The sequence below is a fragment of the Mandrillus leucophaeus genome, unplaced genomic scaffold, assembly GCF_000951045.1.
Source record: "Mandrillus leucophaeus isolate KB7577 unplaced genomic scaffold, Mleu.le_1.0 Scaffold821, whole genome shotgun sequence".
In the NCBI taxonomy this organism is placed as follows: domain Eukaryota; kingdom Metazoa; phylum Chordata; class Mammalia; order Primates; family Cercopithecidae; genus Mandrillus; species Mandrillus leucophaeus.
In genome coordinates this window covers 648,255-675,394 of record NW_012108931.1, presented here as the reverse complement: position 1 = coordinate 675,394, position 27,140 = coordinate 648,255, and the positions used below count along the sequence as shown (strand labels likewise).

At 37.7% G+C, this 27,140-nt stretch overlaps 1 pseudogene; it reads left to right on the top strand.

Annotated features, from left to right (window-relative positions):
* Positions 1-27,140, top strand: part of LOC105530440 — a 157,387-nt pseudogene that overhangs the window by 121,143 nt on the left and 9,104 nt on the right.

Genomic DNA, 27,140 nt, shown 5'->3' with positions numbered 1-27,140 from the left:
AAAACATATATGATATATAAATATATAAATAAATATAAGTTAAAAAATGGTTTGGTAATTTAGAAGAAGGAAAGACTAATACAGATTGAGCTTCAGAAAGGTGAGCATTGAGTTTGGCTATGAAAGATGGATAGGTTCTCCAAAGGCTTAAATATGCTGAGATGTATGACATTACAGGTTAAATCAACCAGCAAATTATATAAATGAAGCCACTTGCACAACGATTGGGAGATAAAAATAGTCATGCTTACATTTGGGAAATGATACATTTGGCCTGATTAGAGTTCAGAGATTTAATGACAGTATGGCTGGAAGTCAAGTGTGAATGAATTTGCAACAGATTTCCATGCCTTGGTCTGAAATTTAGATTTTTATTGTAAAGGCACTGAGGAACATAGAAGTTGGTTTGAACACAGTGTTGACATGTTCAATACAGGGCATTCTAGAACTTTAATTAAAACTCAATGGTCAAATTTATTAAAAAGGAAAGAAAAAAATAGAAATTCTAATAAAATGAAAGAAAAGGAAAGAAATATCATGAAGGGAGTTGAGTGGTTATTACAATATTTCCATTGAGAAGTATTAAATGTAGGTGCTTTAAGAGTTGATGGAAAAGATACGTGAAAGCAAAACAAGAATCACACTACCTTTACATTTGGTGGGTGGGAGTAATTATTGGAATCGATATTACTTAGTGAGAACTAGTTCATTTTAAAACAGTGCTTTGCTTTTTGGGTGGAATAGTTTCTACTTAGCTTGATTGTTAAAATATATATAATGCTACAATATCATTACAAAAATTAATTCTAAGAGTAACAAATTGAAATTTTCTGTTATACCACATGAACATTTTCTATTTTCTACAACATTTTATTTGAACTAACTTTGTGATCTAGAAGGCAGGAAAAACACTCATTAAATTATTTTATTTCATTTAGAAGCGTGGATAAAATGAAATTGGTGATCTAGTCTATTTTCTTGAATGATAATTAGTATTAAAGTAATTAGGAGAGGGGCAGAGCAAGATGGCCAAATAGAAGGCTTCACTGATTATCTCTTCTACAGGAACACCACATTTAACAACTATCTACATATAGAAAACAGTTTCATAAGAACCAAAAATCAGGTGAGCATACACAGTATCTGGTTGTAACTTCATATTACTGAAAGGGGCACTGAATAGGTTTGGAAAGACAGTGCTGAATTGCCAACAGCATCCCTCCCCCATCCCTTCGCAGCAGCTGCATGGTGCTGAGAGAAAATCTATGCCTTTGGGAGAGGGAGAGAGGAGAGCAGTTTTGAGATATTACATTGAACTCAGTGCTGCCCTGTCACAGCAGAAAACAAAACTGGGCTGAACTCAGCTGATGCCTGCCTACAGAGGGAACATATAAAGTAGCCTTAGCAGAAGGTGAGTTACCCATCCCAGTGGTTGGAGCTTGAGTTCTAGCACCTTGCCGTTGTGGACTAAAGTACTTGGGGCCCTAAATAAACTTGAAAGACATTCTAGGCCACAAAGACTGCAACTCCTAGGTGAGTCATAGTGGTGAGCTGGACTTAGAACCAGTGGACTTGGAAGGTACGCGACCTACTGAGACAATAGCCTTGGTGGCTAAGCGAGTACTTGCACCACTCTTCCGTCAACCCCAGGCTGCAACACTTATGGCTCCAAAAGAGTTTTCTTTTGCTTGAAGAGAGGAGAGAGAAGAGTAAAGAGGACTTTGTCTTACATTTTGGATACCAGCTCAGCCACTGTAGACAGCAATGTGAGATCTCCCTTTCAGGTCCTAGTTCCCGGACAACATTTCTAGGCAAACACTGGGCCAGAAAGGAACTTGCTGTCTTGAAGGGAAGGGCCTAGTCCTGGCGGGACCCAACACCTGCTCACTAAAGATCCCTTGGGCCTTGAATAACTAGCAGAAATAATTATGGGCCTTGGGGGAAAAGCTGAGACTTTCTGGCTTTAGATGAGACCCAGCACATTCCTAACTGTGGTGGTTGTGGTAAGAGACTCCATCTGCTTGAGAAAAGCACAGGGAAAAGTAAAAGGGTTTTGTCTTGCATCTCAGGTACCAACTTGGCCACAGGGGTATAGAGCACTAAGTGGACTCTTGGGGTCCTCATTTCAAGGCATTTGGCTCTTGGATGGCATTTCTGGATGCGCTCTGAACCAGAAGGGAGCCCACTTCGCTGAAGTGTGATTTTTAGGTCTGGCATTCACCACAAGCTAAATTAAGAGACCTTGGGCCTTAAATGAACATTAACAGTAGTCTTCAGTACTCACCATGAGCCTGTGGTGGTGGTGGTCACAGGGTGAAACTCCTCTGCCTGTGGAAAGGGAAGGAAATAGTGGAAGGGGCTACATCTCATGGTTTGAGTTCCAGCTCAGCTGCAGTAGAATAGGATACCAGGTAGATGTCTAAGGTTTTTGACTCTAGTCCCTGGCCCCAAGATGGCATCTCTTGATCCACCCAGGGCCCAGGAGAACTCACTGCCCAGAAGAGAAGGACATAAGCCTGATTAACTTCACCAACTGTTGATTATAGAGCACTGGGGCCTTTAGCACACATAGGTGGTAGCCAGGTAGTAGTAACAGTGGGCTTGGGAAAGACCCTGTGCTGTGCTGGCTTCAGGTCTGACCCAGTGCAGTCCCAGTGATGGTGGCCACAGGAGTGCTTGTGTCACTCCATCCACAGCTCTGGTTGGCTCAGCACTGAGAGAGGGACTCCATTTGTTAGGGAGAAAGCAAGAGGAGAGGACAAGAGTCTCTGCCTGGTAATCCAGGGAATTCTTGCAATTATGTTAAGCATCTTCTTTGACCACAATGGAATAAAACTACTAATTAATAATAAGAGGAATTTTGGAAACATATAAACACATCAAAATTAAAAACAATATGCTCCTGAATGACTAGTGGGTCAATAAAGAAATTATGAAAGCAATGGAAAAATTTCTTGAAACAAGTGATAATGGGAACAGAACACACCAAAACCTATGGGATACAGTAAAACAGTAGTAAGAGGAAAATTTATGGCTATAAGTGCCTACATTGGAAAAAGGAAAAAAGAGAAAAACTTCACATAAGCAACCTAATTGATGCATATTAAAGAATTACAAAAGCAAGAACAAAACAAGCCCCCAAATTAGTAGAATAAAAGAAATATTATAGATCAGAGAAGACATAAATGAAATTAAAATGAAGAAAACAAGACAAAAGATCAATGAAACAAAAAGTTTGTTTTTTGAAAAGTTAAACAAAACAGACAAACTTTTAGCCAGTCCAAGAAAAAATAGTGGACCCAAATGAATAAAATTAGAGGTGGAAAAGGAGAAATTCAAAGGATCATTAGTAGATACTACTAGCAACTACACACCAATAAATTGGAAAATTTAGAGGAAATGGATGAATACCTAGACACATACAACCTACCAAGATTGAACAATGAAGAAATCCAAAAACTGAACACACGAATGACAATTAATGTGATTTAAGCTATAGTAAAAAGCCATCTTGCAAGGAAAAGCCCAGGACCCAATTGCTTCACTGCTGAATTCTACCAAATGTTTAAAGAACTAATACCAATTCTACTTAAACTATTTCAAAAATTACAGGAGGAGGGAATACTTCCAGTCTCATTTTATGAGGCCAATATTACTCTGATACCAAAACTAGACAAAGACAAATCAAAAAGAAAACTACACTAATACAAGAACACACTAAAGACATTCAGCATGACTAAGTGGGTTTTATCCAGGAATGCAAAGATGGTTTAGCATATACAAATCAATCAATTGGAATACATCTACAGAATAGAGGATAAAACCCATATGATCATTTTATTTGATGCTGAAAAAGCATTTGACAGCATTCAGCATAGCTTAATGATAGAAATAATCAAAACACTGGGTATAGAAGGAACATACCTCAACGTGATAAAAGCCATATATGACAGACTCACAGTTAATATTGCACTGAATGGGGAAAAACTGAAAGCCTTTCCTCCAAGATCTAGAACACATCAAGGATACTCACTTTTACCACCGGTATTCAACACAGTACTGGAATTCCTAGCTAGAATAATTAGACGAGAGAAAAAAAATAAAGGGCATCCAAATTGGAATGGAAGAAGTCATATTATCCTTGTTTGAAGACAATAAGATTTTATATTGGGAAAAACCTAAGACTCCACCAAAAAACACTTAGAACTGATAAACATTTAGTAATGTTGCAGAATACAAATAAACATACAAACATTAATAGTTTTTGTGTATGGCAACTACAATCTTAAAAAGAAATCAAGAAAATAATTTTAACAATAGCTACAAATAAAGTTAGATACCTAGGAATTAACCAAAGAAATGAAAGATCTCTACAATGAAAACCATAAAACACTGATGGAAGAAATTGTAAGGCGTTAACAAATGGAAAAATATTCCAAGTCCATGGATTGGAAGAATCAATATTGTTTAAATGCTCATATTACCCAAAGCAAACTACAGATTCAATGTAATCCCTATCAAAATATCAAGGACATTCTTCACAGAAATTTAAAAAATAATTCTAAAATTTACATGGAACCACAAAATACCCAGAATCGTCTAAGTTATCCTGAGCAAAAATAACAAAACTAGAAGAATCACATTACCTGAGTTCAAATTACACTGCTGAGCAATGGTAACCAAAACAGCATGGTACTGACAAAAAACAGACACATGGACCAATAGAACATAAGAGAGAACCCAGAAACAAATTGATACACTTAGAGTGGACTCATTTTTGACACAGGTTCCAAGAACATAAGCTGGGGAAGAGATAGTCTCTGCAATAAATGGTGCTGGGAAAACCGAATATCCATATGCAGAAGAATGAAACTAGACCCCTACCTTTTGTCATATGCAAAAATCAAATCAAAATGGATTGCAGACTTAAATCAAAGAAATTCAAACTATGAAACTGCTACAAGAAAACGTTGGAGAAAATCTCCAGGTCATTGCTCTGGGCAAAAACTTCTTGAGTAATAATCCACAGGCACAGACAACCAAACCAAAAATGAACAAATGGGACCACATCAAGTTAAAAAGCATCTGCACAGCAAAGAAAACAGTGAAGTGAAAAGACAACTCACACAATGGAAGAAAATATTTGCAAACTGCCCATCTGACAAAGGATTAATAACCAGAAGATATAAAGTGCTCAAACAACTCTATAGGAAAAAAATGTAATAATCTGTTTTAAAAATAGGCAAAAGATTTTAATAGACATTTCTCAAAAGAGGACGTATAAATGCCAGACATATGAAAAACTCCTTAATATCATTCTCATAAGAGAAATGTTAGTCAAAACTACAATGAGATACCAGTCAAATAGAAAATATAATATTTTGAAATAATAACAATGGATACAATTACATGTTTATGCAGTGGCAATTCTATTAAGCTATATTGATATTAATAGAGATTATTAGGCTATTTTCAGATAAAATATATTTCTTTAGAAAAATCTCATTATAGATCTCAGATGACTCAGTCTTTTAGTTGGAGACAAACCTAGTAAGGATTTATTAATCTGGGAATGCTTGTTATTGATGCTTTGTTTCTGGGGTACAGATCATATATTTTGTGGGATGCATATTAATAGCAATTGATGGCCTAGAAAATACTAATTTAAAAGTTTGCATTTTTGAAATATATATATATATATATTAAGATCTTGTAGGGCTTCTTATTTTTTTTTATTTCAATAATTTTTTGGGATCAGGTGGTTTTTGGTTACATGGATTAGTTCTTTAGTGGTGATTACTGAGGTTTTTGGTGCATGCAAAACCTGAGCAGTGTGTGAGTTAATTTTCTGCTAGTCTTATGGCCATGATGATGTGATTCTCATTTCCCCTCATCTTCAGGCATTCCAATTTGAAAGTCATTCAGAAAGAAGTTCAATGAATGTGGAATCAATGCGAACTAAGTTTTAATAAGTTATCCTGAGCAAAAATAACAAAACTGGAAGAATCACATTACCTGAGTTATCCTGAGCAAGATCTTTATTAATATTAGTGAATTGTTTTAGAAAAACAATGAGAAATATGAATTTGGGAGGATAAGGGGTCGAAGTTAAGGAGCTATAATCTCTGATGTGGAAATGTGCTTCCTAAAGTTTCCCATCTTTTGAAAGTGTATATTACTTTTGCCAGAAAAAATGTTGTAAAATGTGTCTGAAAACAAACACACACAAAAAAACAAAACTACAAAAATCAGCACAAGAGAAAGCGCTAAGTTGTTCATAAGATTTTAGATCACCTCCCTTCTAAGTTCTGTAAATTTAAATAGGACCCCCTTATTGTATGAAGAAATTCTAAGTGCATGAATTTAAAAAATACAAAAGAATAACTTCGTTGCTTTCATTTAGCATAAAACTGGCTTAATTTTTAAAATGATATAAGCACCTATATTTGTGTAAATTGTAGCAGAAAATACTTTTCTAGTATGTAAGATTTATATAATGACCATTATTTTTTCATAAAAGACTAATCTTAATCACATGACAATATTCGGAACTCATCTTAAATTGTCTCTATTGAAATTGAGCCTCTTCTGTCATGCTTGTTTTGTTGCAGGCTCTCATCAGCCATTCCTTTCAGGTGCTTTGCCTGTTCTGCTCAGGTAAATTAGGCATATGTGTATCTGACAGCTAAATAATATAGCTGCACAGGGAATGTTTTATTATTCTCCTTGTGTTTGCAGCTTGAAAGTTACTTGCATATCTAAAGATCATGCAGGGGTTTTATTTTCCAGCTGCCTGTGTCCCTGGGGTTGTTTCTACCTTTGTTTCCTCTTTGTTTCCTCTTGCTGTTGATTTTGAGTAAAGGTCAGTGAAGTGAATGAGGAAAAATACAGAATAGCATGTGAAGCCCTTCTCCTCCTTCCTTCTCTCCAGAAATCTTTTGATACTGAACCATAAAAGAATTCCTTCTGTACAGAGTATTTCCTACTTCCATTTTATAATTAGCAACTATGAAAAAATGATATTGATCACTGTGTTAGAATAATTTAAAATGTTGAAATACATGTTCAAACCTGCAATCTGAGTAAAAAAAGAAGGAACTAAAAAAAGTATTAATTGACTTTTTAATATTTTGTTTTTGTATTTAAAGACTAGTTTTTCCATATTAGAATTTATGTTTTTTGGTGTTTATGACTGACTTCTAAAATAGCTTTAAGGTGAGTGACATATAAACATGCAATATACCTCCAATATGAATATAAGAAAATATTTTGCGTTTCAGAGAGTAACATGTGCCCCATTTTTAATGGTATTGGTCTATAGTTTGTTTGCTTTCTGGAGAGAAATATACAGAAGAGGGTGTATTCACATGTTCATTAACCATGAACAATGACCTAATATAAGTATTAATGTTGTACTATTATAATTATTGTTAAACATGGTTCACAATTTGGCATAATATGAAATACCAATAAAAGCAACTTGTCACATTTGTTGTGCTATGTCTGTTGACAATATATTCTCCAAATGGTTTTTTAGTTTTATGTATGTAATTCTGATGCTTATTTAATAGTGGTTTCTGGGCTTCATCTTCCTGCTCCTGTTTCAGGCTTCTTAGAAATTTTATCTCTATAAATAAATGAGAGCAGTGTTTTTAAAATTTGGATCAGCTCATGTCATTGCCATTACTTCCTTCAATGATTTCCCATCACATATAGAATAAAAACTCAACCTCCTTGTCCTTTTAGTTTGTAGATGGGAATAATGCAGTTAATAAAAAAAACCTGATTTTTTGTTGTTGTTGTTGTTGTGTCTCTGCCAGGCTTTGGTATCAGGATGATGCTGGCCTCATAAAATGAGTTAGGGAGGATTATCTGTTTTTCCATTGATTGGAATACTTTCAGAAGGAATGCTACCAACTCCTCTTTCTACCTCTAGTAGAATTCGGCTGTGAATCCGTCTGGTCCTGGACTTTTTTTGGATGGTAGGCTATTAATTATTGCCTCAATTTCAGAGCCTGTTACTAGTCTATTCAGAGATTCAACTTCTTCCTGGTTTAGTGTTGGGAGGGTGTATGTGTCCAGGAATTCATTCATTTCTTCTAGATTTTCTAGTTTGTTTGCGCAGAGGTGTTTATAGTATTCTCTGATGGTAGTTTGTATTTCTGTGGGATCAGTGGTGATATCCCCTTTATCATTTTTTATTGCATCTATTTGATTCTTCTCTCTTTTCTTCTTTATTAGTCTTGCTAGTGGTCTGTCAATTTTGTTGATCTTCTCAAAACACTAGCTCCCGATTCATTGATTTTTTGAAGGGTTTTTTGTGTCTCTATCTCCTTCAGTGCTGCCCTCATCATAGTTATTTCTTGCCTTCTGTTAGCTTTTGAATTTGTTTGCTGTTGCTTTTCTAGTTCTTTTAATTGTGATGTTAGCGTGTTGATTTTAGATCTTTCCTGCTTTCTCCTGTGGGCATTTGGTGCTATAAATTTCCCACTACACACTACTTTAAATGTATTCCAGAGATTCTGGTACATTGTGTCTTTGTTCTCATTGGTTTCAAAGAACATCTTTATTACTGCTTTAATTTTTTTATGTACCCAGTAGTCATTCAGGAGCAGGTTTTTCAGTTTCCATGTAGTTGTGTGGTTTTGAGTGAGTTTCTTAATCCTGAGTTCTAGTTTGATAGCCCCGTGGTCTGAGAGACAGTTTGTTGTGGTTTCTGTTCTTTTACATTTGCTGAGGAGTGCTTTCCTTCCAACTATGTGGTCAGTTTTGGAATAAGTGCTATGTGGTGCTGAGAAGAAAGTATATTCTGTTGATTTGGGGTGGAGAGTTCTGTAGATGTCTATTAGGTCTGCTTTTAGACCAATATCCCTCATGAAGATTGACGCGAAAATCCTCAATAAAATACTGGCAAACCGAATCCAGCAGCACATCAAAAAGCTAATCCACCACGATCAAGTTGGCTTCATCCCTGGGATGCAAGGCTTGTTCAACATATGCAAATCAATAAATGTAATCCATCACATAAACAGAGCCAATGACAAAACCCACATGATTATCTTAATAGATGCAGAAAAGGCCTTTGACAAAATTTAAAAGCCCTTCATGCTAAAAAATCTTAATAAACTAGGTATTGATGGAATGTATCTCAAAATAATAAGAACTATCTATGACAAACCCACAGCCAGTATCTTACTGACTGGGCCAAAACTGGAAGCATTCCCTTTGAAAATCGGCACAAGACAGGGATGTCCTCTCTCACCACTCCTATTCAACATAGTGTTGGAATCTCTGTCCAGAGCAATCACGCAAGAGAAATAAATAAAGGATATTCAATTAGGAAAAGAGAAAGTCCATTTGTTCCTGTTTGCAGATGACATGATTGTATATTTAGAAAACCCCATTGTCTCAGCCCCAAATCTGCTTAAGCTGATAAGCAACTTCAGCAAAGTCTCAAGATACAAAATCAATGTGCAAAACTCACAAGCATTTCTAAACACCAATAACAGAAAAACAGAGAGCCAAATCATGAGTGAACTCCCATTCATAATTGCTACTAAGGGAATAAAATACCTAGGAATCCAACTTACAAGGGATGTGAAGGACCTCTTCAAGGAGAACTACAAACCACTGCTCAGTGAAATAAAAGAGGACACAAACAAATGGAAGAATATTCCATGCTCATGGATAGGAAGTATCAATATCATGAAAATGACCATACTGCCCAAGGTAATTTATAGATTCAATGCTATCCCCATCAAGCTACCAATGACTTTCTTGACATAATTGGAAAAAAATACTCTAAAGTTCATACGGAACCAAAAAAGAGCTTACACTGCCAAGACAATCCTAAGCCAAAAGAACAAAGTTGCAGGCATCACGCTACCTGACTTCAAACTATACTACAAGGCGACAGTAATCAAAACAGCATAGTACTGGTACCAAAACAGATACATAGACCAATGGAACAGAACAGAGGCCTCACAAGTAACATCACACATCTACAACCATCTCATCTTTGACAAACCTGACAAAAACAAGAAATGGGGAAAGGATTCCCTATTTAATAAATGGTGTTGGGAAAACTGGCTAGCCATATGTAGAAAGCTGAAACTGGATCCCTTCCTTACACCTTATACAAAAATTAATTCAAGATGGATTAAAGACTTAAGTGTTAGACCTGGAACCATAAAATTCCTAGAAGAAAACCTAGGCAATACCATTCAGGACATAGGCATGGGCAAGGACTTCATGACTAAAACATCAAAAGCAATGGCAAAAAAAGCCAAAATTGACAAATGGGATCTAACTAAACTAAAGAGCTTCTGCACAGCAAAAGAAACCACCATCAGTGAACAGGCAACCTACAAAATGGGAAAACATTTTTGCAATCTACCCATCTGACAAAAGGCTAATATCCAGAATCCACAAAGAACCTAAACAAATTTGCAAGAAAAAAAGCAAACAACCCTATCAAAAAGTGGACAAAGGGTATGAACAGACAGTTCTCAAAAGAACACATTTATGCAGCCAACAGACAATGAAAAAATGTTCATCATCACTGGTCACCAGAGAAATGCAAATCAAAACCACAATGAGATACCATCTAACACCAGTTAGAATGGCGATCATTAAAAAGTCAGGAAACTACAGATGCTGGAGAGGATGTGGAGAAATAGGAACACTTTTACACTGTTGGTGGGAGTGTAAATTAGTTCAACCATTGTGAAAGACAGTGTGGTCATTCCTCCAAGATCTAGAACTAGAAATACTGTTTGACCCAGCTATCCCATTACTGGATATATACCCAAAGGATTGTAAATCAGGCTACTGTAAAGACACATGTATACATATGTTTATTGCGACACTATTCACAATAGCAAAGACTTGGAATCAACCCAAATGTACATCAATGAGAGACTGGTTTAAGAAAATGTGGTACATATATACCATGGAATACTATGCAGCCTTTAGAAAGGATGAGTTCGTGTCCTTTGCAGGGACATGGATGAAGCTGGAAACCATCATTCTCAGCAAACTCTCACAAGAAAACCAAACACCACTTTTTCTCACTCATAGGTGGGAATTGCACAATGAAAACACTTGGACACAGGGAGGGGAACATCACACACGGGGGCCTGTCATGGGGTGGGGATAGCATTAGGAGAAATACTCAATGTAAATGATGAGTTAATGGGTGCAGCAAACTAACATGACACTTGTATACCTATGTAACAAACCTGCACATTGTGCACATGCACCCTAGAACTTAAAGTTAAAAAAAAAAAAAAAAAAAAAAGCAACCTGATCTTGTGGGAGAGCAAGGGGATAATTTATTAATGAATGCATTCATTCACCAAATAATTATAGAGTGCCTCTTATGTGTCATGCACTGTTCTAGGTGCTTTGATGAACAAATGACATAAAAGTACCTGCCTGCATGGAGCTTAGATTCCAGTAATGTAAGGCAGATGACCAACAAAATCATATATAGTTGATGGTATTGCCTATGTTGTCTTGCAGGGTTTTTATAGTTTTGGGCTTTACACTTAAGTCTTTAATTCATCTTGAGTTAATTTTTGTATATGTTGTAAGGAAGGGGTCTAGTTTCAATCTTCTGCATATAGCTATCCAGTTATTCCAGCACCATTTATTGAATAGGGAGCCCTTTGCCAATTGTTTGTTTTTGTCAGGTTTGTTGAAGATCAGATATTTGTAGGATGTGCAGTCTTACTTCTGGGTTTTCTATTTTCTCCCATTGGTCTATGTGTCTCTTGTACCAGTATAACACTGTTTTTCTTACTGTAGCCCTGTAGTATGGTTTGAAGTTGGGTAGTGGGATGCCTCTGGCTTTGTTCTTTTTGCTTAGGATTGCCTTGGTTATTCAGACTCTTTGTGGTTCCATATGAATTTTAAAATAGTTTTTTTTTTTTCTAATTCTGTGAAGAATGTCAGTGGTAGTTTAATGGGGATAGCATTGAATCTGTGAATTGCTTTGGACAGTATGGTCATTTTCACAATATTTATCTTCCTATCTATGAGCATGAAATCATTTTTCATTTGTATATGTCATCTCTGATTTCTTTGAGCAGTGGTTTGCACTTCTTGTAGATAGCTTTCATTTCCCTAGTTAGCTATACTCCTAGGTATTTTATTATTTTTGTGGCAATTATGAATGGGAGTTCATTCATGATTTGACTCTTGGCTTCACTGCTGTTGGCGCTTAGGAATGCTAGCAACTTTTGCACATCGATTCTGTATTCTGAAACTTCGCTGGAATTGCTTATCGGCTTAAGAAGCTTTTGGGCTGAGATAATGGGGTTTTCTAGATATAGGATTATGTCATCTGAAACAGGGATAGTTTGACTTCCTGTCTTCCTATTTGATGCCCTTTATTCCTTTCTCTTGCCTGATTGTTCTGGCCAGAACTTCAAATATTATGTTGAAAAGGAGTGGTGAGAGAGCGCATTCTTGTCTTGTGTTGATTTTCAAGGCGAATGCTTCCAGCTTTTGCCCAGTCAGTATAATGGAGGCTGTGAGTTTGTCATAGATGGCTCTTATCACTTTGAGTTATGTTTCTTCCTTCAATATCTACTTTATTGAGAATTTTTAACCTGAAGTGATGTTGAATTTTATCGAAGGCCTTTTCTGCATCTATTGAGGTAATCATGCATCTTTTTTCTTTAGTTCTGCTTATGTGATGAATCACATTTATTGATTTGTGTAGGTTGAAGCAACCGTGCATCCCGGGGATGAAGCCTACTTGATTGTGTGGATATGCTTTTGATGTGTTGCTGGATTCTGTTTGCCAGTACTTTTTGAGGATTTTTGCATCAATGTTCATCAAGAATATTTGCCTAAAGTTTTCTGTTTTTGTTGTATCTCTGCCAGGTTTTGGTACAAGGTTGAGGCAGGCCTCATAGAGTGAGATAGAGAAGAGTCCCTCCTTTTCAGTTTTTTGGAACAGTTTCAGCAGAAATGGTACCAGCTCTTTTTTGCACATCTGGTAGAATCCAGCTGTAAATCCATCTTGTTCTGGGCTTTTAAAAAATTTTTGTTGTTGTTTTTTTTGGTAAGCTATTTACACGGCTTCAATTTCATAACTCATTATTGGTCCATTCAGGGTTTTAATTTATTCCTGGTTCAGTCTTAGGATGGTGAATGTGTCCAGGAATTTATTCATCTCTTCTAGATTTTCTAGTTTATTTGCATAGTGGTGTTTATAATATTCTCCAATGTTTATTTGTATTTTTGTGTGGTCAATGGTAATATCTGTCTTCTAATTTCTGATTTTTTTGTATTTGAATATTCTCTTCTTTCTTCTTTATTAGTCTAGTTAGCAGTCTGTCAATTTTTTAGTTTTTTTTTTTTTTTTTTAAACCCCAGCCCCTGGACTTGCTCATTTTTTGAATTTTTTTTTTTTTTTTTTTTTTTTTTTTTTTGTGTGTGTGTGTCTCTATCTCCTTCATTTCAACCTGATTTTGGTCACTTCTTGTCTTCTGTTAGTTTTTGAATTTGTTTTCTCTTGGTTCTCTAGTTCTTTTAGTTGTGATTTTAGGTTATTAACTTGAGATCTTTCCAAATTTTGGATGTGGGCACTTAGTGCTATAAATTTTCCTCTTAACACTGCTTTAGCTGTGTCACAGAATTTCTTGTATGTTGCATTTTTGTTCTCATTGGTTCCAAAGAACTTCTTAATTTTTGTCTTAATTTTATTATTTACCCAAAAGTCATTCAGGAGCAGATTATTCAAGTTCCATGCAATTGTATGGTTTTGAGTGAATTTCTTAGTCTTGAGTTCTAATTTGAACATACTGTGGTCCGAGGAACTGTTATGATTTCAGTTGTTTTGCATTTGCTGAGGAGTGTTTTACTTCTGGTTATGTGATTGATTTTAGAGCAGTACCAAGTGCTGAGGAGAAGAATGTTGTTTTGGGGTAGAGAGTTCATAGGTATCTATCATGTCCATTTGACCCAGAACTGAATTCAGGTTCTGAATATCTTTGTTACTTTTCTGTCTCGATAATCTGTCTAATATTGTCATTGAAGTGTTAAAGTCTCCCACTATTTTTGTATGGGAATCTAAGTCTCTTTGAAGTTGTCTAAGAAATTGCTTTATGAATCTGGGTACTCCTGGTTAGGTCTTCTTGTTGAATTGAACTCTTTGCCATTATGTAATGAATGCCCTTCTTTGTCTCTTTTGATCTTTGTGGTTTAACATCTGTTTTGTCAGAAACTAGGATTGCAACCCCTGCATTTTTTGGTTTTCAATTTTCTTGGTAGACTTTCCTCCGTCCCTTTATTTTGAGCCTACATATGTTACTGCATGTGAGATGAGTCTCTTGAAGACAGCATACCAATGGGTCTTGGTTCTTTAACTAGCTTGCCACTCCATGTGTTTTAATTGGGGCATTTAGCCTATTTACATTTAAGGTTAGTATTGATATGCATAGATTTGATCCTGGCATGATGTTAGCTTGTTATTTTTCAGACTTGTTTATGTGGTTGCTTTATAGTGTCACTGGTCTGTGTACTTCAGCATGGTTTTGTAGTGGCTGATAATGATCTTTCCTTTCCATATTTAGTTCTTCCTTTAGGAACTCTTGTAAGGCAGGTCTGGTGGTAACGACTTCCCTCAGCATTTGCTTGTCTGAAAAAGCTCTCATATCTTTTTTGTTTATGAAGCTTGGTTTGGCCAGATATGAAATTCTGGATTGGAATTTCTTTTCTTTAAGAAATTTGAATATTGGTCCCCAGTCTCTTCTGGCTTGTAGGGTTTCCACTGAGAGGACTGTTGGCAGTCTGATGGGCCTCCCTTTGTAGGTGTTCTGGCCTCTCACTCTAACTGCCCTTAACATTTTTTTTTTTGTTTTTCATTTTGACACTGGAGTTTCTGATGATGATGTGTCTTGGAAATGATCTTCTTGTGGAGTAACTTAACTGGGGTTCTGTGCATTTCCTGAATTTGAATGTTGGCCTGCCTGGCTAAGTTGGGGAATTTCTCATGGATGATATCCTGAAATATATTTTCCACCTTTCATTCTCCCAATCTCTTTAAGGTACACTAATCAGTCATAGATTCAGTCTCTTTACATAATCCCATATTTCTCAGAGGTTTTGACCATTTCTGTTCATTCATTTTTCTCTATTCTTGTCTGCCTGTCTTCTTCAGAAAGACAGTCTTCAAGCTCTAAGATTCTTTCCTCTACTTGATCTACTCTGCTATTAATACTTGTGATTGCATTATTAAATTCTTTTATTGTATTTTTTTAGCCCTACCAGCTCAGTTACATTCTTCTCTATACTGTATTTTGTTTGTCAGCTCATATAATGTCTTATCATGATTTTTAGATTCATTGCATTGGGTTACAAGGTGCTTCTTAAGGTCAGTGAAGTTTGTTTTTATCCATTTTCTGAGTTCTACTTCTGTCATTTCAGCCATCTCACCCTCAGCCCAGTTTTGAATCCTTGCTGGAGAGATGATGCAGTAATTTGGAGGAAAGAGGGAACTCTGTTTTTTTGAGTTTTCAGTGTTTTTGCACTGATTCTTTCTCATCTTTTTGGGCTTATCTACTTTAAATCTCTGAGGCTGCTGACCTTTCGATTTTTTTTTTTCATTTTCTTTTAATAGTCTGGCTACTTTTCCATAGGGCTGCTATGGTTTGCTGGGGGTCTGCTCCAGTCCCTAGTTGCCTTGTATTTTTTCACCACCTGGAGGTATCACCAGTGAAGCGTGCAAAACAGGAAAGATGGCAGCCTGCTTCTTCCTCTGGGACCTCCAGCCCAGAGAGGTATGGAGGTGTTGCTGGCTGAAAGCACTTGTATGAAGTGGCTGGAGACCCCTGCTGGGAAGTCTTATCTAGTCAGGAGAAACAGGATTGGGGACCCATTCAAAGAAGTAGTCTGGCCACATTTTGGTAGAGCAGCTGTGCTGTGCTGGGGGATCTCCTCTGACCCTGGTTGGTTTGTACTCTCCAAAGCCCATAGACTGAAATGGCTCAGTCACACAAACAGCAAAGCTGTCATCCTACCCCTCTTCCTGAGAACTCCATCCCTGGGAGAATTCAAATATCTGTCAGACAGAGAACACCAGCAGGGGTGGCTGGAGGACCTGGTTGGGAGATTCTGCCCAGTGAGGAGACACAGAATTGGGAAGACACTTAAAGAAGCAGTCTGGCCATGCCTTTCATAGAACAGCTCTGCTGTGCTGGGGTACCGCTTCTGCCCCAGTCAGCTTGAGATTTCCAAAGCCCACAGACTCAAACATCTCAGTCGCCCAACCAGCAAAGATAGTGGCTTGCCCTTCCCTTTGGGAACTTCCTCTCAGGGTGTATTCAAATCTCTACGGCCTGAGAACACTGTTGAGGGTGTCTTGGGGCCTTGGTTGGAAAGTCCCACCCAGTGAGGAGGTACAGATTGAAGACCCACGTGAAGAAGCAGTCTGGCCATGTTTTGGTAGAGTAGCTGTGCTATGCTGTGGGATCCTCCCTTCTGCCCTTGGCCAGTTTGGACTCTCCAAAGCCCTGAGACTGGAACAGCTGAGTCTCCCAAACAGAAAAGATGGCGGTTCATTCTTCCCCATACGAACTCTGTCCCAGGTAGATGCATTGCTATTTCTGGTGGCTGACTGGAATTCCAGGCCAGTGGGTCTTATCCTATGTGGTGCTGTGGAAGTGGGGCCCAGGGACAGTCACTGTTTGGCTCCCTGGATTCAGACCCCTTCAAAGGGGTATGTACAGAGGTCCAACCTCCTACCTTGCTGGAGTTGCTGTCACTTTCACTGGGAAGCCTGGAGTCAGTGTATGTAAAATAAAAACTCTACACCTTTACTTCGCTCTCCATCCCCCCAACTTTTAAACTTTGTGTTGATTTTATCTGCATCTTATTATACTTTCTATGTCTTGAAAAGTTGTTGTAGTTATTATTTTTGATTGGTTCATCTTTTAGTCTTTCTATCTAAGAGTAGTTTACACATCACAGTTCAAGTGTTACACTATGCTGCGTTTTTCTGTGTACTTACTTCTACCAGCGAGTTTTGTACATTCAGGTGATTACTTATTACTGATTAACATTCTTATTTTTCTCTGATTGAATTACACCTTTTACCATTTCTTGTAGGACAGATCTGGTGTTGATGAAATTCCTCAACTTTTGTTTGTCTACTTCACGTTTGTAGGATATTTTCACCAGATATTTATTCTAGGGTAAAGTTTTGCTTTTTTTCCCCCTCAGCACTTTAAATATGTCTTGCCACTCTCTTCTGACTTTCCATTGAAAAGTCTGGTGTCAGACATATTGGAGCTCCATTGTATGTTGTTTCTTCTCTCTTGCTGCTTTTAGAATCCTTTCTTTGATTTTTGGGAGTTTGTTTATTAAATGCCTTGAGGTCATCTTCCTTGGATTAAGTCTGCTTGGTGTTCATATAACCTTCTTATATTCGGATACTGCCATCTTTCAGTAGGATTGGGAAGTTTTCTGTTTGTATTCCTTTGAATAAACTTTCTACTTCTTTTTCTCTCTTTCTTCTTTAAGGTCAGTAACTCAAATTTGCCCCTTTGAGGCTATTTTTATAGACGCTATTTTCTATATCTTTTAGGCGTGCTTCTTCTTCTTTTTTTTTTTTTATTTTTATTCTTTTTTCTTTTGTCTCTTCTGTGTATTTTCAAATAGCTTGCCTTGAAGCTCACTAATTATTTCTTCTCCTTGATCAATTCTACTAATAAAAGACTCTGGTGCATTCTGCAGTGTGACAATTGCATTTTTCTGCTTCAGAGTTTCTGCTTGATTCTTTTTGATTATTTTCATCTCTGTTAAATTTATCTGATAGAATTCGGAATTCCTTCTCTGTGTAGTCTTGAATTCCTTTGCCTTAAGACAGTCACTTTGAATTCTCTGTCTGAAAGTCCACACATCTCTTTTTCCAGGATTGGTTATTGGTGCCTTATTTCGTTCATCTGGTCAGGTCATGTTCCCCTGGATGGTGTTAATGCTAGCACATTTTCTTCAGTGTCTTAACATCGAAGAGTTTGGTATTTATTGTAGTCTTCACTATCTGGGCTTGTCTATACCTGTTCTTCTTGGGAATGCTTTCTAGATATTTTCAAAGACTTGGGTTTTGTGATCTAAACTGCATTTGCTTCAGGGAGCACCCCAAGCCCAATAATGCTGTGGTTATTGTAGACTCACTGATGTACCACCTTGATGGTCTTGGGCAAGATCTGGGAGAATTCTCTCATTACCCCTTGCAGACTCTTGTTCTCTTCCCTTACTTTCTAGTAAACAAACAGAGTCTCTCTCTGTTCTGAGCCACCTACAGCTAGGGGTGGAGTGACACAAGTACCACTGGGACTGCCCCGGATCAGACCTGAAGCCATTACAGCACTGGGTTTCATCTAAGGCCTGCTGCAACCACTCCCTGGTTACTGCCTATGTTTGCTCAAGGCCCTGGGGCTCTACAATCAGCAGATGGCAAAGCCAGCCAAGCCTGTGTCCTTCCCTTCAGGGTGGCAAGTTCTCTCAGGCCCCAGTGAATCCACAGTTTCTGTCTGGGAGTCAGGGACTAGAGTCACAAACCTTAGAAATCTACATGGTGTACTCTTGTACTGTGGCTGAGCTGACACTCAACCACAAGATACAGTCCTTTCCACTCTTTTCTCCCCTTTCTGAAGTCAGAGAAGCTTCACCTCATAGTCACAGCCACCACAGGCCATGAGGAATTCTGCCTGACTACTGCTGACGTTCCCATAAGGCCCAATGATTCTTAAATAAGCATGTGATGAATGCTGCCTGACCTGGAGCTCAGCTTTTAGGGCAGTAGGCTCCCCGCTGGGCCAGGGCAAGTCCTGAGATACTTGAAAAGAGCGAAGACCTGGAATCAGGGACCCCAAGAGCCCACTTGGTATTCTCTATCCTCCTGTGGCCATGCTGGTACGTAAAAGTGCAAGGCAAATTCCCCTGTATTTTTTCTTCTGCTTTTCTCAAGCGGAAGGAGGTTGGGGTGCCTGCGGCAATTTCTTAAGACAACAATAAAGTTTGCTGTATCACTTGACTCTTCCTTTCATGAGAGATTTCTCTGTAGCCACCACAGCCAGTAACATGCTGGATCTCACCTGAAGCCAGTGAATCTCAGAAGCTCACTCAAGGCCCTTGATGTAGTTTCTGGGTATTGCTGCTGGTTGTTCAGGGCCCAAGGGCTCTTCAGTTAGCAGGTGATAAATGGTGCCAAGAATAGTTTATTCTTTTCAAGGTAATAGTTTCCATTCTGGGCCAGGTTGTGTCTAGAAAAGTTGTCTGGGAGCTAGGACCTAGGAAGGGGGTCCTCATGACTGAGCAGTGCCCTATTCTACTGTGGCAGAGCTGGTATTCAAGATGCAAGACAAGGTCCTCTCCTGTCTTTCCTCTTCTTTCTTCAAGCGTAAGGAAGGGGTCTCTTTGGAGCCAGGTGCTATACAGCCTGTGGTTAGGGGAAAGGTGGCGCCAGTATTTCCTTAGCTGCCCCAGATGTCTCAGTAGGTTGTGTGCTCCACTGTCTCTTAGCCTGGTTCAGCACTAGGACTTGCCTAAGAGTTGCAGTCCTTATGTCCTAGATTGCCTTTCATGTTTACTTAGAGACTCAGAGCACTTTGGCCCTTGGTGGTGAGGTTTGTGGGAATTCAAGTTTGGACCTTTGGAATTGGTAATTCCCCTCTGGCTAGGGCTGGTTTAAATGCTCTCTCTGTGGTTGGGCATCAGCTGAAGTTGGCCTGGTTTTGCTTTCTGCTCTACCAGGACAGCACTGAGTTCAGTGGCTCACGATTGCTGTGTTCTCCCTCCCCCAGCACCCAGAGATGCTCTCTTCAATATGCTGGCAGTGCTGGGGTGATGGGGGTGGGGTGGCACTGGCAAATCAAGCCTTTTTTCTATCTCTTCAGTACCTCTTTCAGTGACGTGTAGTTAAAACCAGGTACTATGAGGGATCACCTGGTTTTTAGCTCTTATGAAGGTTTTTAAAATTTTTTTCTTTTTAGATAGTGGTTAGGTTGATGTACTTGCGAGGGATATGATCAGTGGAGTTGTCTATACTGCCATCTTACTCTGCTTCCCAGATAATTACATCACAAAGCATTTATTAATAATTAGGTGGGTAGCAAGATATTGTACAGATGTACCTAATGAAAAATTGTTTTTTATTAGAGAAGTGAAATATGCTTATTTAAGTGGTTCAAATTGCGCACCAAGTGTACAAATTTGAATCTGTTGTCTACCACTATTAACTGCTTAGATGGTATCCTTTTAGGCTTCATTTATACTGACTTTGAAGATAGTTCAAGTTTGGTTTCAGACCACCACAATTAAATGAATGTTGCAATAAAGAAAGTCACAGAAATTGTTTTGTTTTCCAGTGTATTTAAAAGTTATGTTTAACCATACTGTAGTATATTAACTGTGCAATAGCATTATATCTAAGAAAACGATATACATACCTTAATTAAAACATATTGTATTGCTAATAAAAACACTGACAATCATCTGAACATTCAGTGAGTTATGGTCTTGTTGCTTGTGGAGGGTCTTGCCTCAATATTGTTGGCTGTTGGCTGATAAGGGTGGTGGTTGTTGAAGGTTGGGGTGCCTGTGGCAATTTCTTAAGATAACAATAAAGTTTGCTGTATCACTTGAGTCTTGCTTTCATGACAGATTTCTCTGTAGCTTACTATGTTGTTTGATAGCATTTTACCCACAGTAGAACTTCTTTCAAGATTGGAGTCAGTCCTCTCAAACCCTGCCACTCTTTTATCAGCTAAGTTTACATAGTATTCTAAATCCTTTGTTTTAATTTCTATAATGTTTAGAGCATCTTCACCAGAAGAAGTTTCCATCTCAAGAAACTAATTTTCTTGCTCATCTGTAAGAAGTAACTCTTCATAGATTAGTGTTATCTTAAGCTTGCAGCAATCCAGTCACATCTTCAGGCTCCATTTTAAATTCTAGTTCTCATTCTATCTCCACCACCTCTACAATTACTCTTTCCACTGAAACCTTAAACTCCTCAAAGTCATCCATGAACATTAGAATCAACTTCTTCCAAACTTCTGTTAATGTTGATATTTGATCTCCTCTCAGGAATCACAAATTTATTATTGTTTTCTAGAATGGTGAATCCTTTCCAGAAGGTTTTCAAGTTACATTGCCAAGATCCATCAGAGGACTCACTGTGTATGGCACCCATAGCCTTGCAAGACGTATTTCTTAAATAATAAGATGTGAAAGTCAAAATCACTTCTTGATCCATAGGCTACAAAGTGGAGGTTGTGTTAGTGGACATTAAAACATTAATCTCACAACCTACAGAATGGGAGAAAATTTTTGCAATCTACCCATCTGACAAAGGGCTAATATCCAGAATCTACAAAGAATTTAAACAAATGTACAAGAAAAAGCCCATCAAAAAGTGGGCAAAGGATATGAACAGATACTTCTCAGAAGAACACATTTATGCAGCCAACAAGCTTATGAAAAAATGCTCATCACCACTGGTCATTAGAGAGATGAAAATCAAAACCAAAATGAGATACCATCTCATGGCAGTTAGAATGCCAATCATTAAAAAGTCAGGAAACAACAGATGCTGGAGAGGATATGGAGAAATAGGAATGCTTTTACACTATTGGTGGGAGTGTAAATTAGTTCAACCATTGTGGAAGACAGTGTGGTGACTCCTCAAGGATCTAGTACTAGAAACACCATTTGACCGAGCGATCCCATTACTGGGTATAGACCCAAAGGATTATAAATCATGCTACTATAAAAACACATGCACACATATGTTTACTGCAGCACTGTTTACAATAGCAAAGTCTTGGAACCAACCCAAATGCCCATCAATGATAGGATAGATAAAGAAAATGTGGCACATATATACCATGGAATATTGTGCAGCCATAAAAATGGATGAGTTCATGTCCTTTGCAGGGATGTGGATGAAACTGGAAACTGGAAACGAAATCGTTCTGAGCAAAGTGACACAAGAAGAGAAAACCAAACACTGCATGTTCTCACTCATAGGTGGGAGCTGAACAATGAGAACACATAGACACAGGGAGGGGAACATTACACACTGGGGCCTGTTGAGGGGAGAGGGGTTGGGGGAGGAATAGCATTAGGAGAAATACCCAGTGTAAATGATGAGCTGATGGCTGCAGCAAACAAACATGGCACATGTATACCTATGTAACAAACCTGAATGTTGTGCACATGTACCACAGAACTTAAAGTTTAATAATAAAAAAAAATTGAAAGAAATACAAAAAATATTAATCTCCTTCTACATCTCTACCAGCTCTTGTGTGATCATGCATGCTTTGTCGATAAACAGTAACATTTTGAAGAGTTTTTTTTTTTTTTTTTTTTTGGTCTGAGCAATAGGTCTTAAAAGTGGGCTTAAAATATTCAGTAAATAATTATGTAAATAGACATACTGTCTCCCAGGCTTTCTTGTTTCATTTATAGAGCAGGCAGAGTAGATTTAGCATAATTCTTAGGGGCCCTAGGATTTTTGAAATGGTAAATGATCGTGGGGTTCAACTTCAGGTCACTAGCTACATTAGCCCCTAACAAGAAAGTCAGACTGTTCTTTGAATCTTTGGAGCCAGGCTGACTTCTCCAGCTATAAAAGTCCTAGATGGCATCTTCTTCCAATATAAAGCTGTTTCATCCATATTAATCATCTGTTGTTTAATGTAGTCACCTTTATCAATTATCTTAGCTAGATCTCCTGGATAGCTTGCTGCAGCTTTTACGTGAGCACTTGCTGCCTCACCCTGCACTATTTTGTTGTTGTTTTGAGATGGAGTCTTGCTCTGCTGCCAGGCTGGAGTGCAATGGCGCGATCTTGGCTCCCTGCAACCTCCGCCTGCTGGGTTCAAGCAATTCTCCTGCCCCAACCTCCTGAGTAGCTGGGATTACAGACACACACCATCACTTCCAGCTACATTTTGGAATTTTAGTAGAGACGGAGTTTCACTATGTTGGCCAGGATGGTCTCAATCTCTTGACCTCATAATCCACCTGCCTCGGCCTCCCAAAGTGCTGGGATTACAGGCATGAGCCACCGTGCCTAGCCTGTACTTTTGTATTATGGAGACAGTTCCTTTCCTTAAACCTCATGAATAAACCTCTACTAGCTTCAAACTCTTCTTCTGCAGCTTTCTCACCTCTCTCAGCCTTCTTAGAACTGAAGAGAGTTAGGGCCTCACTCTGGATTAGACTTTGGGTTAAGGGAATATTATAGCTGCTTTGATCTTCTACACAGGCTATTCAAACTTTTAAAATATCAGTAATAAGGCTGTTTTGTTTTCTTATTCATGTGTTCACTGGAGTAGCACTTTTAATTTTCTTCAAGAGCTTTTCCTTTTCATTCAAAACTTGGCTATTTTGCAAAAGAGGCCTAGCTTTTGGCTTCTCTCAATAAGCATAATCATTTCTAGCTTTTAATTTAAAGTGACAACTGTGCTTCCTGTTAAAAACTGTCAATAAACTAGGTATTAAGGGAACATACCTCAAAATGATAAGGATCATCTGTGACAAACTCACAGCCAACATTATACTGAATGGACGAAAGCTGGAAATATTCCTTTTGAAAAGTGGCACAAGACAGGGATGCCCTCTCTGACCACTTCTATTCAACATAGTACTGAAATCTTAGCCAGAGAAATCAGGCAAGAGAAGGAAATAAAGGGCATCTAAATAGGAAGAGAAGAAGCCAAACTATTTCTGTTTGTAGATGACAAGATACTATATCTAGATAACTCCATAGTTTCAACTCAAAAGCCCCTTAAGCTGATGAACAACTGCAGCAAAGTTTCAGGATACAAAATCAATGTACAAAAATTACTAGCATCACTTGCCTTGTTTATTGTTGCACTCCCAATATGTTTCTGGTGAATGGTAGGCAATTACTAGATACTTGTTATTTAAGTGAAAGGTATAGAAAAACTGGAAAATTTTCATATGCCATTCCTAAATATTTAGTACACACTGAAACAAGGATTCTAGAGGCAAGTGAGGTCTAAGCTTTTCTTAGGAAGGCATACAGTGCATTAAAAATTAATAAATACTTGAGAATTTAATCAACAATAATACTGTGCTCTTAATATGCATTACTGCTTAGTAATACTTCCTCTTTAGTGGTTTTGCTTCCAATATGAACTTTGAAACTAGCTAGGATTCACGCCAAATTTAGCCAGTAATCTCACCGTATCTTCTGTTCACCTGCACTTTGGGGCTGCTTATTTTGCCCAAGGAGAACAATGCTCATTGAGTTACATATGAATGGACCAGGTAATGCTTGCGCTCTTTGATTGCTACAATGATTACATTTCTTACATCACCATTCAATGCTGATGGCTATGGTTATCTCAGCCATGACAGCAGGAGCCATAGTTCCTTTATGCACCACTTGTTTAGATGCTTCTGCCGAAAATTGATAGGTGAAAATGTAGCTCATGTACCATCACTTTGTTTCTAAAAGAGAGCAACAAACAAATGAATAACAAACAACTCTCTTATCCTCCAGAAGTATGGAGAAGTTAGAATTCCCTGTGTTTGTTCTCTTTTTACTTCTTCCCATCCAGGCACTCAAAATAGTGTTAAAAATTCTTTTTCGTTTATTTAACTTATTCTAAAGCTGTCAGTCATGTTTACTGCTATAGCAATGAATTTAAACTTCTAAAGCATATGTTAGGTGGATAGAGCATTGCAACACATTTTTAAAACAAATGTAGGTTATTTGTTGCTTTACATCTCTATGGCTATGAAGATTGTGTCTGAAGGCCATTTGAGAAATTTGCTTCAAAATATATTGATCATTTTCGTATAATTTAAAGACATTTTATAAAATTTTGGAATTGGAGTATTCAAATGCAATAATACATTCTCGTACCTTCACCTACATTATTGAACAATACAAAGTACACTAGTTCTGCTGGTTCTTTGATGTTATAAGAATTTTACACTTCTAGATTTTGAGTTGTTATTTGCACCTTGGTAGTATTCAGTAAAGAAAATAAAAAGTAGTTTCATGTACTGATATAAAGTAACGGAGCACTCAAGCATAAAATTTTACTGGATGCTAAAATCATTTGTTTTTTGCTCCTGTAAATCATAGGTTAATTTTAGTGTTCAAACCACATATGTCTCCCAAAATATGTTTAAAACCTTTACACAGTCTAGAGTCTCTTCACCAGTTAAGAAGCAGATTGTATATTTGTAGCCTTTAGGGTCTCAGGAAATGATTCAAACTGTTCTTAGAAGTGATGCAGTGAGCAAGAAAATTCCAATAACAATTTTGGCATTAGATTTCTGACAGATTTTGGTTCACAGAATAGAATCACAGATGTGATTAAACAATTCTGAACATTTTCACAACACATATGGATGGCTTTCAGATCCAGTTATCATGTTCTCAAACATCTTCAGATCAAAGGAGAAAACAAAACTATCTGACATTCTTTAGAGTTTGGGATAGCCACTCATTTTTTTGTTAACAAACATTTCTTGAGCAACTATGATGTGCCAAGCACTATTCCAGAGGCATGGGATACAGCTACAAATAAAATTGATGAAAGATTCTGATTTCATAAAGTATTAACTTTACTTGCCTTTATTTACATAAAATAAGTAAATTGTATAGTATGTTAGAAGTTAATAAGTGCTATGGGAGGAAAGGGAAAGTGGAGCAGGACAAAGGGGAGTGGCAGTTGCTGAAGAGGGCATTGCAATTGGAGCCTGTGATCAGACTTATTAAGAAGGTGACATTTGAGTCAAGACTTGAAGGGAGTGACAGAGGTAGTCATCCAGGTATTAGGCAAGAGCATTCTAATACTAGGACAATTCATGCAAAGGCATAGAAGTGGGAATTTTCCTGGTGTGTTGAAGGAAAAGCAAAAAGGCCTATGTGGCTAGAGTGAAGAGAGTGAGAGGAAAGTAGCTAAAACTATGTTCAGAGTGGGAACAGGGGTCAGATCAACAGACTGCTGTAAGGACTTCAGATTTTTTACTATGAATGGGGAGCCAGCAGGGTTTTGAGTGTCCCTGGGGCTGATATTCTGAGATTAGGTGGTAGGGGGTAGAATGGCAGCAGTTAAGAGCAGATGAAGACAGGGAAAGAGCTGTTGGCCTGGTCCAGGGTGGTAGCAGTGAGAAGTGTGGGAAACAGTTGAATTCTGGATATATTTTGAAAGTAACAGCAGCCAAATTTTTTTGATAGGTGACAAAAGGGGCATGAGATAAAGAGAAACATGACTGCAAAGTATTTTGCCTGAGCATCCAGAGATTGGAGATGTTATTAAATAAGATTGTGGAGTGGGTGAGAGGAGCTGTCGGGGCAACACAACGATAAACTATAAAACATATTTCTAGTGTAGGACGTATTTCATATTATTGTCATTTTCCAGTGTGTTATTACTTACGTTATTTCAGTGTTTAAATAAGAACCATCTGGAAATTTCCACTGTGGCCTAATTCAAACTACTGACATGATGTCCCTGAAAGTGGAATTGGGAAGATATGAGTACAATAGGCTGTTGAAAGACAGGGCAAGCTGCTTGGAGCACACTGTGACTGAGCTCTGTGGCTTAGAACTCATCTTTCCAGTATCAACTGGACATTGTTGGGGCCTCCTGAGCCTTAGGGCAGGCTAGTTTGTTACATACACACTAGACTTTATATGTCTATAAATGTGTCGACCTTAGACCATAATTCAGCTGTTACATTTTGTAGGGCTAAGACTTTATTTAAAATAAGCATTCTTTTGGGAAAAAATTGGCTATAGGCTATTCTAGGAATCAGAGTCTTTTTTTCCATTTTATTTTCTTGTTTGGATGTTTGGAATTAATTCATAATTTACACATATTTCTTTAAGTTGAGTACTTACAGACTGCTGACAACTATTGATAACTTTGATTTTTGGTTCTAAGACATTTTGGTGTAAACCAATGATACTTGAAAATCTATATATTCTCTTTTATTTTTTAAATTTATTTATTATTATTATACTTTAAGTTGTAGGGTACATGTGCATAACGTGCAGGTTTGTTACATATGTATACTTGTGCCATGTTGGTGTGCTGCACCCATCAACTCGTCATTTACATCAGGTATAA